Below are 13,652 nucleotides of genomic sequence, written 5' to 3'. Positions count from 1 at the left end.
ATAATATGTTATCCGATGTCACATAAGATGAATACCAGAAAAAAAAAAAGCAGACTGAGACTGTCTGAAGAGAATATTCATCCATGTCTATTTTTGTTTGTCTCTTTTGAAATGCTGTGAAAAAAGACCTTGTAGAGGCAAATGTGAAAGTATTTAATTCAAATAGCATATAATAAGCTTTTGATTAGTAGCCCAGGCGAATTAGTGGTGCAGTTGTTTCAGTTTGGCCCTCTCTTTAGTGGTTGTAACTCTGTTGAATCAACCCAGGAAGGGAAAAGAGAATTTTAACATGAGGTCCCACAAAACTTTGCGAATTACCCTCCTGATGTTCAAACTACTGGTAAAAGATTTCATGATACTGTTGTCTAAAAACCTTATTCTTCAGACAAACACTTATATTCTGTGTCAAACAGCATAATACAGGTATAAAATGAAGTCAAGCAACATAAGAAGTTAAGTTTGTTTTTTGTGAATTTAAAAGAAGAGCAGTTTTTCCTCCTCTTTTCCACCTCTTTTTCGCTCCTCTCTGCCCTGACTGGGGAGGAGACATGATAATTCAAAGGAGGCTTAACTGAAAACTGCACGATCTAGAGACGTCGGTTTTATGTGGAAAAGGAGAGGTGCGCACTAACTAACACGTCCAACAACACTGGCGGTGACTTTGTTGGGGGCGAATATTTTCCATTAAGAAATTCATGAGCTTGTAAACAGCTCAGGTCCTGGGAAGCATGGTTACGTCTGGGATGATAACCAGCCTGTTTGGAGAAATACTACTGCTCATTTTGTTTTCACTGACATACCCTTTTCTGTTTTTCTGCACAAGAATAGCTCCCGGCTCACTTTGCAATAAGCCCGACACTAATCCTGTAGGAAACTCTGTAGAGGCTCCTGGCCTCTACCTCCGCTCCAACATTTTTACATCTTTTTGAAACCTTTTCTCAGTAGATTATAGATTAAGTGAGTGCTACTCTGTGTGTGTTCACGGCGGCTTTTCTTTCAGTGCTTGGCAGCCTCTGCCTGCGTGTCAGCATGCAGGTGCACACAGAGCGGCTCTGGTGAAGATGAGTCAGTACAAAGTCACTTAGCAGCTTTATAGGGGATGTTTGTAAACTTTAAAGGGCCACCTGTGAGCAGCCATAAAGCTGCCATTGTGCCAACCCTGTGTGTGCTGAGTCACATCATTTTGCCATGCTGTGCAGATTTCTCATGTCTCCTTCTTTGTGGTGACACTGCTCACTGCGACTGATGCAAACAGTGAAAAATCCCCTTGTCTATGGGTGACGTCTTCCGGACTTGCACGCAATAGACTTTAAATTTGAGACATAAAATGAGCCTGACAGAATTTGATTCAGGTGGAGAACAATTACCAAGGTCAGCGCTAATTAAAAATACAACTTAAAGAAGCAAAGGGGCAGGCATTAAATAAAGCAAATTAACAAGAAAATAGTCGCCCATTAAAAAGCCTAAATCAGACTTACCATGTCTTCATGCTTATAGTCTGCGCTGAAAGTGATTACTAACAAATGTCATGTTGGCCCAGTAGAAATATAGCTCTATAAAGCATGATAATACAAGGCCATATTCTGGAACCAAAACAAGTCTGCGTTACAGAGTAATTACTTATTCTAGTGGATATTTTTTATACTATATTTTATTTCTTTTTTTATACCTTTAATTGGGTGCAAAAGTCTGGCATTCATTTTGTGTTCCCCCATCGCCATATGTGGTGCCAGAGGTTTTCAAGTTAACCTTCCTGGAACGTATTGGTTATTTTGCTAAATATGAGGCCTGCTGTTTCTCACTTTAGTACCTCTCATACACTTTATTTGTGTTCTGTGGAAAGTCTGGGCTTTTATGATGGAGAATAAAGATGATTTCTGCAAAAAAATAAAAAAAAATACAATAAATCCAATGGCAGAAGAAGAAGGAGAAATAACAGCAAACATGTAGGTGAGGAAAATAAAGCGTAGCAGCAGCACACCCTTCCTTATGAAACAGTCAGCGTGTCAATTATGTGTGAAAGAGGCTTAAATGACGTAGTATTGCATTGTTATGTTTGAGAGCATTGCTGATAAATGTACCAAGAAGCTGTGAACGACTGCCCTCTCAGCACTCAGCAACATTAACAGCAATTATTCACATCTTGAACGGGAAGCTGGACCAGCTTCCTGTTCACTTGACTTCATTTCCTCCTGTTGCTGTTACTGTATTGTTTACCCTGTGCTTCTTCCTCTTCGCATCTATCCATCATGAACGCTTCAAACGACTTGCCCTTCTTTCGTCTTGCACACTGAAGTTGGTTCCCATGCGTTTGCAGAGTGGTTCAATCCTCACTTGCTCATACTGGGACTCATCAGCATCCCAGAGACTCTTTCTCCAGTCTTCCCAGGATGCACAGCTGCTTTTCTGCGCTCCACTAGCTGGAAAGTCTATTTCTGTGCAGATAATATTAGCTACATCCCCTGTTTACTCAATGCTGAAAACCGAACCATTGTATGTGGAGCAGTCAGGGTCTCTGGTGGCTCAGAGTCATGGTTACAGGCAGAAGGGTGTAGGATTCCCTCAAAGATGACGGATAACACAGATCTACCTGCACCGTGGCTCGATGGGTGTAACTGCAGAGGAGGAATGAGATGACATTGTTACGTCCTCTAAAATGCTCAAAACTAACAAATCAAGGCTTTTGCTATACTGACCATCTTATTGGCTGAGCATGCAGTTCAGGGATCAGCTGCAAGACTGCACAACTCTTAGAAAAATAGTCTCAGAATTGGTTTTGAGGTTTTGTAATGACTGAGAAGCATGTCAGTAGGTTTTTGAATTTAAACATGTTTGCATTGCACAAAGTTTCAAGTCAAGCTAGTTGTTACTTACTCCCTCCCTGGTAACCACTCAGCATTTGTGTACCTTAATTGTAAACTGTTACTCACTATTTGCTGAGTCCTGAATGCTGAAATAAACAGCTCTACTTTGCCGCATTTAGTTCCAAACCACCAGCAAACAGCAACTTAAGAGCAGCATTTTTTTTCCTGTAAAAAGTCGTGTAAAAAAATAATATAATGTAAATGTTAAATTTCATTATAAAACATGAATCCAAAATCCACATTAATTCTATATCCCAAGTCCTCAAGGGTCTGCATAAACTGTCCGCATCTTAAATTCACATCTGAATCCAACATGTTTAGGACAGTTAAAGGCCAGATAAAGTCCAAAAACAGCTGCAGACAGCACAGATACACACTGACGTTGGTGCATACAGTCTAAGTGGTCGTCGCAAACGTGGACATATAACAAGATTTAAGTCACTCGGACCCTCGCTGCCACACTGAGCCAGAAAGTCACATTTTTAACAAAGGACCGTGCTAACATGCTAACTCTACAAGGCAGTACACTTAACTTCAGACTGTTAAATGTCCAAGTCCAGTGATTCAGCTGCAGGGGCTGGCTCAGTTGTTCATGGCAGCAGCAACAAACTCACATTATCAGTAAGTTACATCTCCATCAAACTCACTCTGTGGCAGCGGGTAGGTGTCAGGTTTTTTAAAAAGGGGTTTGGAGTGGTAATGTGGCAACGTGGAGCTGTTAATTTGAGCATCCACCACTTTACAGCTGGCGCCTCATATAAAGAAAGTGTGGAAGTGACACAGTTTGGAGCTGACTTTATCGTACTCAAGCGCTGCTTCCAAGAAAACTACAATGAGTTATTTGTAAAGTGGGAAATATCCTTCCCTGTTGCTGCTTTGTGACTCAACATGAATGAGGTGGAAGCGGTACAAGGCAACAGGGAACGGTGCTTTCCTCTGGGTTATGAGTGCAAAACTGGTGTGTGTTCTTGTTGAGTCACAGATCCGTTTCCAAACCAAACTGGAGCGAGGCCACGTTGCATCTTAAAACTGCTGCACAGATGAGAGTCAAAGGCTCACTCTGGCCCACCTTGCAGCTGTGTATCACCTCGATTTCAGGATCAGCTCTGGATCAGTGCTTCCAGTCTCAAGAAGTCAAACCAGCAACCTTTCATTAACCTGGCAGACGCTAGCTGGAGATTGCTGCCCCACCACCTTCCGTGCACTGAACATCAACAACATCCTTTGTGATAGCTGAGGAACTGATTGCTTTCCTTGGCATCTTGTCATACGCAGGGAGATATTTTTAGGCCGTCCTGTATGAATTAGCCAGTGTTCAGTGTTCTCTCTGTGGGGCAGTTCAGATCTACCTGATTCAAGGCTTGCTATTAGCCCTTCTAATAAAGGCCAGATTGTGGGAAAACTGGTAGTTAATGTGACCCGGCTGTGGCTTGCTGACAGACGTTCCCACCAGCGGTGTAGGACAGAGGCTGCTCCATTTTCCTATCCACAGGAAAAATGCTATCAGCTCCCTCAGTGCTGCAGACTCTTTACTTGCATTATTTTCCCTTGAGAGATTTAATAGCCTTCTATCTTACTCTTGACATCAGCTGCGAGATTCAATGACTCCATTTTCAGTATGAGTCCATTCACTGCTTCTGTGGCAGAAGAGCAAACTCAGCTCTTCAGCCGCGGATACAAAAAGCCAGTCATAAAGTGACTGTGACAAACGAGAACAGTGTTTTATCATGCAGATTATCTCCAAGGTCTCAGGTTTTTACAGACCTATACACCCTCGGTTCGTGTCAAGGTTTCCAGCATCCATTCCACCTCCCCTGCAGAGATTTCGACTTGTATTTTCAGTTAAATCATCACATGTAATCTGATTGTGTAAGGATGGAGGATCGTTGCAGGAAAAACACGGTCCATCACGTCATCCTCAAAAACTTAATCATCAGCCCAGACCTCTTTCTTGTACATGTTGGGACTCGTTTGAACTGTATGTACCTGGACTGGCTCCTTGGGGTCTGGGTTTTATCTCACACATGTATTGTCTGATGTTCTCATAGCTCGCATTAGGCAGAAAATACTGTAGTGAAAATTATACACAGTATGGGAGGAGAGCAGGAGATACCTGCTTTTCAGTGCTCAGTGGATTCCCTTTCTCACAGTGTGAAATACAAACTATATATTGCATGTATTTGTTATCACTTTTAAATATTGACTGCAACTGTGTGAGCGTGCAGACTCACAGAGTGTTTTCACGTCTTTTAACTTTACTGTCATGAATCACTTTCAGCCCCAGCAGGCAGCTGTTTTCAGGAGATGGAGGAAACCAAAACTGAGAAAAAAGAAGTGTGTGTATTGGACTCCAATGTGACTACATGTCTGTTGGATGTGTGAATTGTCGAGTGTTTGCCCACACATTTGCCACAAAAAATTTATATGGTAGTCATATTGTCAAAAAACTGCTCTAAATATTGTAAGAAATAGGACTGTTGGGGCTAAAACCACTGCGACAAAGATCCAAAGGTGGCTTTTGTTTGATCCGAAGGACAACATGATATCCTGACTGCAACCATAAATATCTAATTAATGATCACCAAAGCAAATGTAACTGAAATATGCTCAATTTTGTGTTTTGTTTTATTGCGTTGACCACAAGAGGGAAGAAAATCATTCAAATTAAATGCTGTTTTAAGGTTTTACTGTAGTTGTGTTGTCTGATTTATATATGCATTTTTTAATGAACAGTCTAACCAATCAGTATTACACCTTCATATTCTTCTAACTTATCATAAAAGCCAGTTGAAAGTCTCTTCTCTCAGGGTTGTCATGAGGCTTTGTGGGACATCAAACTGATGCAGAAGTTGGCAAAGGAAGCTGAGATTAGTGTTCTGATAACGAAAAAATACTTGAAACCAGTTGCATGATTTCCATTGCTTTTAATGAATTTTATGCCGCTCTGTGCAGCACCACACTTCACCTCAAACCCCAGATCCTTTCCACCTAAATCATATTACAAAGCCTGTAATTGGCATCCAGCGTTGCACCCTAAAACTTCAGACACAACAGGAGCATGGTGGGACATGCCTGTCTCCGTGGTTCTCTGTTAATGGAACAAGCTTGTCTGCATGAGACCTTTTAATTCAAGTTGCTGTGTGATAATTTCTTCTGGGGCCGCTTGGTGCCAGGCCAGCAGGTGAGGACTACACAGCCAGAGCATCCTGCCCCATTATCCACCGAGGACCTCGACTCTGGTTCCCACAACATTTTCTTTTAAAATTTGGCTCATTTCTCAGAACACACAGGTAGCATGGATTTCATTTGTTTTTGTCAAGCGACATTTTTCTTTCCTTTATTTTCATAGAGAAAGTCTGGTTGTGATTTTTGTCGAAATCCTGAGGAACTGGATAAAACAGGATAAAATGGTTGCTTGTGCTTTCAATTTTGATCTAAGGAAAAGAAGCAAAACTGTGTGGCTTTGGTGTATTTTATTTATCATAATCCTATAAAATCGTCACGTTCTTAAAGATGAATTTTGCTGCACTTCTGCAGCAGATGCAGAAGACGAACAGCGACGTAACAAAGGTTGTCAGCCGGAATCAAACTCACCACTGTGCTGGTACACGGTACAGTATGTGCTGAACCAAGAGGGAGGCAAAAAGTCACTGAACCTCATAAACATCACTCAGCATACTGCTACAGTGCTGACACTCTTTAGTGGAGCTGAGGCACAAGCATTCCTCACAGCGGGACAATGTGCTCGAGGATAATCAGCTCAATAAAAGTACATCTGCCTTTCTCTCTGCTGTATACTGGGACTGCGCAGGGACACGGTGTCCTGTTGTTTTTTTGTACTTCGCTCCTCTTGACAAATAATTTCATGCTAGAGGACGAACATTAATCTGACCCTCTGTACGTGAGGCTTTTCTCCTGGGATGCTGTCCAGGGCTGGGTTTATTGGAGGGGAAAGCCAAGTGGATTTCAGAGGTTTGGAAGAAATTATGTTTGTTGTCCTGCACAGCTTTGTCTCGTTAATGTCTGAAAAAGTATTTTATTGATGAGCCTTTAGCTTGTTCAAGCAGTCCTGTATTAATTTTCAAGACATAATTTAATTAAGACATTTATTTAATTTAATTGAGACAGTTTAATTGAGTTGTCTTGTGGCCTTCATCAGCAGATGAAGACGGATTAAAGTCTTCCTCTTTGTATGTTTTATGATATTAAAAGCAACTGAGTGCTGCTCAGGTGTCCCTCTGGTGCTCCTCAGCTTAAAGATGCTGCTGGTTCAGCATTGCTGAAGAAGCTTGAGGCATTTAAGATGGAGGTGATTTAAAATATATTTCAGCTGTTCCAGTGACTCACATTTTGAATGTAAATCACCTGATAATCACAGAGCCATCTCCATGACAACTGAGCAAACTTCACCCATTGATAAGGGCAATAAGTGGACCCTGTGCAGGGAATTGTGTTGTCAAACTGCTATTGATCGCTAAATCAATAATGAGCCTTTAAGCTCAAAACACAAACATCAGTATAATATCATTTTCAGCTTTTAGTCGTTCACTGTTATGTTTCACTGCTACATTTCCTGAAGTAATCACCATCATCAGGCTTAATCAGGCAACTAGGCACAGGGTGGAGACATCAAGTAGTTGGTTTAGTTCTAATTTAATCAATAAGAGACTAAATGAAACCAGGCTTGTCTCTGATAGGCCAGGCTCTGATGTTTTCTAATTGGGATTTTTCCTTTTTCTACTCTTGGGTCGTGGTCATTGTTGAACTGGGCTGGAGAGGAAGGGGAGGGCCTAGCAGTCTCTTCCTCTTTGTGTGAGACCAGACGCTGTCGGCTGTGAGGGTGGGGGAGCGCAGATTCATCCGTGGGGGAAGCGTTTATTAATAATAGCCCACCTTGAAATATTGTTGTATTGTTTAAATGTTTGCTATGTTTCAACTGTTTGTTGTGTTACTTTCAGGTTGCAGTGGGGATTTCCCCCCTCTGGTTTACCCCATGCAGTGGTTTAGTCCAATTAGGGTATGGCCAGGGAGGGGGGTATATAAAGCCACTTAGGAATTGACCGTGGGAGAGTTGTTGTTGGTAGCAGCTTGCTGTGAGCTTGTGGTATTTCACGTATTTATTTATTTTTAGCTTATTTTCTCCTTGTTAATTTTCCTGGGACTTTTGTTTTTCTCCTCTGTTTCATTGTCGTTTTTGCTTAATAAAACACTGCATTTTTTGCATGGACTTCTGCCTGCCAAGCCATTCTTCAACTCAGCAGTGTTTTTACTCACCTCCAGTGCCAGACAACTACACTAAAATCCCTCATCTATGTAGATTTACTACCAGCAATGCTACTCACAGGTTACATCACAGTAATTTTATGTTACTACAGTAATCTTGAATATTTGGATGTGTTAAACAGGTCACCGGGAACTGCAGTGTTACCACAGTCTGTTCAGGGTAATTACTTTTTATGGACCTCTCTTGCTTAGAGACTGGTGTTGAAAAGTGAAGATTCGGCCCCTGCTGTGAGGGATTTACTTCCTGTGTGTGTGTGTGTGTGTGTGTCTGTATGCATGTGCGTGCCAAAAAACACTCTTCACCCTTCACTTTCATGTCTGTTGCTGCTTGCACAGCTGATTTCAATATACGTCTCGGAATAAGGAAGGGAGGAAATGCCAAACGCTGCAATTTGTCAACTAATTTTTACAGTCAAGTCATTTTAAAGTTATTGAATTAGCTTTGGCCAGACACACTGTCTTGACACAGAAGAGAATCATTTCACTGAATTATTTTTGGAGAAAGGTTTCATTTAGTGGAGAGTAATAACCATCAGCGTGCAACGCTGCAGACGATGGGAGGAAGAGTGAAAATGGTGCATGGAGACACTGTGAACATGGGAAGCCAGAATGAAACTCCTGGAAGTTACTGACATACAGATGAGTAAGAATGAGTAAGAATGAAAACAAATGTTGAAAAAAAGCTTGAGCGAGTGCACAAGGCAGCCAAGGTGCAACCTGATTCCTGAACAATTGTAGGGCAATTTATTTAAGTAAACATTTTTTTACAAGGATGTGTGACTAGTCAGGCAGCTGAGGCTGAAATGGTTGAATCTGTGCCGCCCCGAACAATTTTTTCTCTCTAACAGACTTCGTTCACTGTGGTCAGCTCTGCATATAATGGCTAATATAAATATCTGAGCACAAAGACCCACTCAGAGTATGTAAAACAAGCTCAGTTATTTGATTATATAGCAGCAAACTTGATTATATAATTACACAACAGAAATGAGAAAGAACTTTTTGCTCTACTACTGTATATTTGCTCTCCGCAGTAGTAATCCAGATGACACCACATGAGAGGTTCCCAGAGCAGCAGCAATATTTTTGGGGTTTCCTGATTTTTGCAGTGAAAAATATTTTAGTTCTCAGAAACTAATTTTATCCATGAAAATACTGAACAAGTACATTTGGCAAGCATCTATTTATATGTTTTGCATTAAGCCCACTGCGGAAACTAACAATACTGGCTTCCCCAATTTTGTAAATTACATGGCAGAAAGTAAAAGGTCTTGAACTAAATTTGGTTGTTTTTGGCTTAGGTGAACATGTTTTGGCAGAACAAATTGTAATAGTTTGTTTTATGAATACAGTTTTTCAGGACACGGTGCCTTGGGAGCAGAGACGAGCAAAGTAAGCTCGCGCTGTGTGGGCAGCACAGCGCTGACCTCCGGATGGGACAAAAGGTCTTACATGAACCAGCATGAAGCCTTTCAGTCCAGCTATTTATCGACTGGGATGTTAATCAGCTAATATTTCTGTTTAGTTCATTGTTAGATATTGTCCTCACACAGTTCGCACATGAAATAATATCTAGAGTGATGTTAGTTTCCAAGACAACCAAACCAGATCATTGCTTTTTAGCCACGAATGATGATGATGATGATGTCTGTCGGCTGGTCCAGAACTTTGGTCTAGACTGAAAAATCTCAACAGCTACTTGATAGATTGCCATTAAATTTGGTATTAAAATTGATGTCCTCCTCAGGGAGAATTGGAATGTCTTTGGAGCTTTGTTGATACCTCAATTTTCCTCTGGTGCCATCATCAGGTCAAAACTTCAGTTCTTTTGTTTAGGACCAAATCCCTGCAAAAATAATGACAGCTCCATTAGCCTCAGCTGTAATTTGTCTTTGGTGCTAACATGCTGATAGGCCAACACAGTGAACAGGCATAATACCTGCTAAACATAAGCATGTTAACATACTGATATGCATTTTCAATAGTCTCCATCCATAAAGGGACAGCCATTCCCAAAGCACAAATTAATGAAATAATCAACAGCAGAAAACATTACTTTGAAACAAGCCTGTAAAAAACATCAGTTTAATGTGATGCTGCAAAGAAGAGACATACTTGGACAGCCTCAGCCTCCCGACTAAATGTTTCCAACGCTGCGTTTTAGAGCAGCCAACCAGAAGCTTTTCAAGGACACCAGACTACAGTTTTTCTGACAGGGGGGTTAAACAGGTCCTACAGCATGTGTTGCCACTAAAGCCTTCTTAATGCCTGTAAAGTGATCATGCGTGACAGAACGGATATGGTTTCCTTCAGTCATAAAATCTAGGCAAACAAAGCAGCGTCTCTGGGATGCTAGCAGTCTTTGGCCTTCTTGAAGTGTTGCGAGCATGAACACTGACGATGAAAGATGTCTGCCACAACTATTATTACTGTCATTCTCTGAAGATCTGACCTTTGATCTCGAGTTATCCTGTCCTCCGCTTTGACCAGTTTGATATTCTTTAGCTGACAGAAGAGATCTGTTCATATTTCTTCCTGTCCATGTTAGATCAGTGCAGCGCCTCACGTCAGTGGTCTTCCCAGGCCTGTAAGTTGCACCTGACCGCTCCTCCCATCTGCCTGACCCCGTCTGTCTCCAGCTTGTCCCCTGGTCCGAGCAGCCCACCCTCTGCCTGCCTCGGCTCTGCATGCGAACAAGTCCGGATCTCGCCTGGGAGGAAGTGGAATGTTTTTACTGGGAAGTTTGGGATTAGACGACCATTGCAGGATTTTCATTCCATCTCTCGGTAGCTGCACTCCAAAGGAAGCCCCCCCTTTTTTTCTTACATAAGTAAGCCATCGCCAATGTGGATTAATGAGCTTTATCCCATGCAGAAAAAGCAAACTAGACTGTGTGTCCAAAACTTGCAGTACAGAGTGTCCATGACTGAACTGCAGCAGAGTCTGGGAATAAAGACTCTCCTCTCTCTGCTGCCCATTGATTAACTGCCATAAAACAATTTTGTAGTGAATTATAGCACTTATTTTTTCACTGCTTGGAAGCCTTTGGTAGTCAGTGAAATCTGATCTGCCCGTGTTTGTCCTTTTTACACTGTATAACCATAAAATAGATCAATTCTGTTTCAGATCTGGCATGTCACTCAACCTGTGGCAAAACTGGAGTCTGTGTTGGACGTGTTAACATCCCAGTGCAGATATCATCTCCAGCTCCTGAGGTTATTGGTATTATCTTCGAACCCCTACTGTGTAATCTACCCCTGAGCTCATTCACTGCCTCCTTATCATGCAGCGTGTCTCTGTATTTAGCATGGAACACGTGAGTGTGTGACAGGGAGAGATGGACGCTTCTTTTCCATGCAGGAGACCCCCGGGGAACTTCCTGTATTTTCGTAACCCGGATGAGAAGCTGTTGATAACATGAGTGTGTGGGCGCCAGCGGGGAAGGTGACATTAGCGACAACTCAGAGGAAGAGGAAGTCAATCAGCGCAGCAAGAGGGAGGAGGACAATGGCTGTGTGGCATGAGAGGAAAGCCAAGTGGGGAAAGTGGGAGTAAACACACACACGAGGTATCTCTGTCTGCAGGTCAGGGGGAATGAGGTGCTGCGTCCACACGTGCATGCATGCATTCTCATTTGGGCATGGCGTGTGTCCGTGCACTTAAGTGCATTTGCATGTGTGTGTGTGTCTGTGCGCACGCATGTGTGGGAGTGTGTGTGTGTGTGTGTGTGTGTGTGTGTGGGATCGCACAGCTGTCTGTTTCGCACCTGGCTGGGCCAGTAGTGAGTCAGCAGTGGTGAGAGGTTGAGCTGTATTCCCTGTCACACAGCTCAAAGTTGTGTTAACCTTTAAGACAAAAGGCTGTGACGTGTGTGGGCTTCTGCTGATCCTGTGAGGAAAGCCATCTGAATGTCACGTATTCTTCTAGCTGCCATCAAAATCTGATTTAAAATGTGTGGTTGAGGTCTCTGAGGAAACCATTCAGCAAGTCTAACTGAATTGTAAGGGCATGTTGGTCACGGTGAGTCCTCCTGCAAAGTGTTGCTCTGAGTTTTCTCAAGTTTTCTCATTTTTGCTCAGACTACAGTTCAGTTCAAGACAGCCACATCACACAGGGCATTTCAGGGTACATACCTGTCTGAAATTTGCATTAATGAGAGTAATTGCTGCAGGACATGCGGCTAAAAATCTAAAATCAAACTGTATAGGAACAAATAACAAACGCTGAAATAATTATGAGTGAGAATCATACTTATCTGTCTCTTCTAACTTAATTTTAACTTCTCTCTTCACCACTTTACAAGCTTTAAGCAAACTAAGACTGACAGTGTAAAAAAATCTGTCGTTCTCCACAGATTTTGATTATGTCGTTAAAATATCTATCGCCCTTTAATTCACAGCATGAAGCAGGTCACTGTAGTTACAGTCTGTGGTGGCCACATTTCTTTGTTTCATTAACCTTGTCAAAGCATGTTTCACAGTACACATGAAAGAGAAAAACACATGAGTTTTCAGAGTTCTATTCATTTAAAATAGGCCAAAACATGAGGGAAATGGGTACAGGTCAATAAGCTGGTTGTGCTGGAGGTCACTACGGTCCAAGTGTCTTGCAGGACAGTTTTTGAACACAGACAAAAGAACCACGCTAAAGTGTTCAGAGACACAGAGAAGCCCAAAGAGGAGGGAATGACATTCTCAGACAACTTTTATTTAGTCAATTAAGCTGACATTTTCTAGCCAAAACTTCCCAAAGCTTCCTTCAGGAATGGAAATGTTGATCAGTCGGTTGGTTCATTTTGGTCCAAGCTGAAACTGCTACAAAACTATTGAATGAATCAACAAGATATTTTATACTGAAATCTGTTGTCCTCTGATAACAGGAAGGCTTCAATGATCTTCTGGCTCACAATGGTTCGCATCTGTGATTTTTATTGTCTTGATAACTGTTGGTTTAGAGATTCAGGACTCAGGATGAATTGTGATCAATTTTCCATTTCGTGCTTTCATCAGGTTAAAATCTCAATTTGTCCAATACTTTGATTGATGACCTGTAAAACTAATGACATTCCCGCCGTCCTCACCCGGGCTTTGTGTCAATTAGCAAATGTTATCATGCCAGCGTGCTAAACTAAGATGGTGAAGATGGTGCACATTATACTTGCTAAAAATGCTAACATTTAGCTCAAAGCACGACTGTGTTTAAGTACAGAGCCACTAGCACAGCTGTGGGCTCAGAAAGCGTCACAGGTGACTCATCAAAACGGGCACAGCAGAGTCATTTGAACAAACACGTGCCCTCCTACCTTTATCCAGCTGAACGCTATAACTCACAGGGCTGCAAGGATGGAACATAATTATCCATCAGTTGCAGAGCCGGATATCTATGACGTACAGCTCAGCATGATGCAGTATCTTGATCACCAAAATGTCACAAGTTTTCCCTGGAAGAACAAAGGCTGCAGTGTGACGTGTGCTTTCCTGTCAAGCCAGTGACATCATCTGTGCT

Source organism: Chelmon rostratus, chromosome 5 (assembly GCF_017976325.1).
Source record: "Chelmon rostratus isolate fCheRos1 chromosome 5, fCheRos1.pri, whole genome shotgun sequence".
Lineage (NCBI taxonomy): Eukaryota > Metazoa > Chordata > Actinopteri > Chaetodontiformes > Chaetodontidae > Chelmon > Chelmon rostratus.
Note: the sequence above shows the minus strand (reverse complement) of the source record.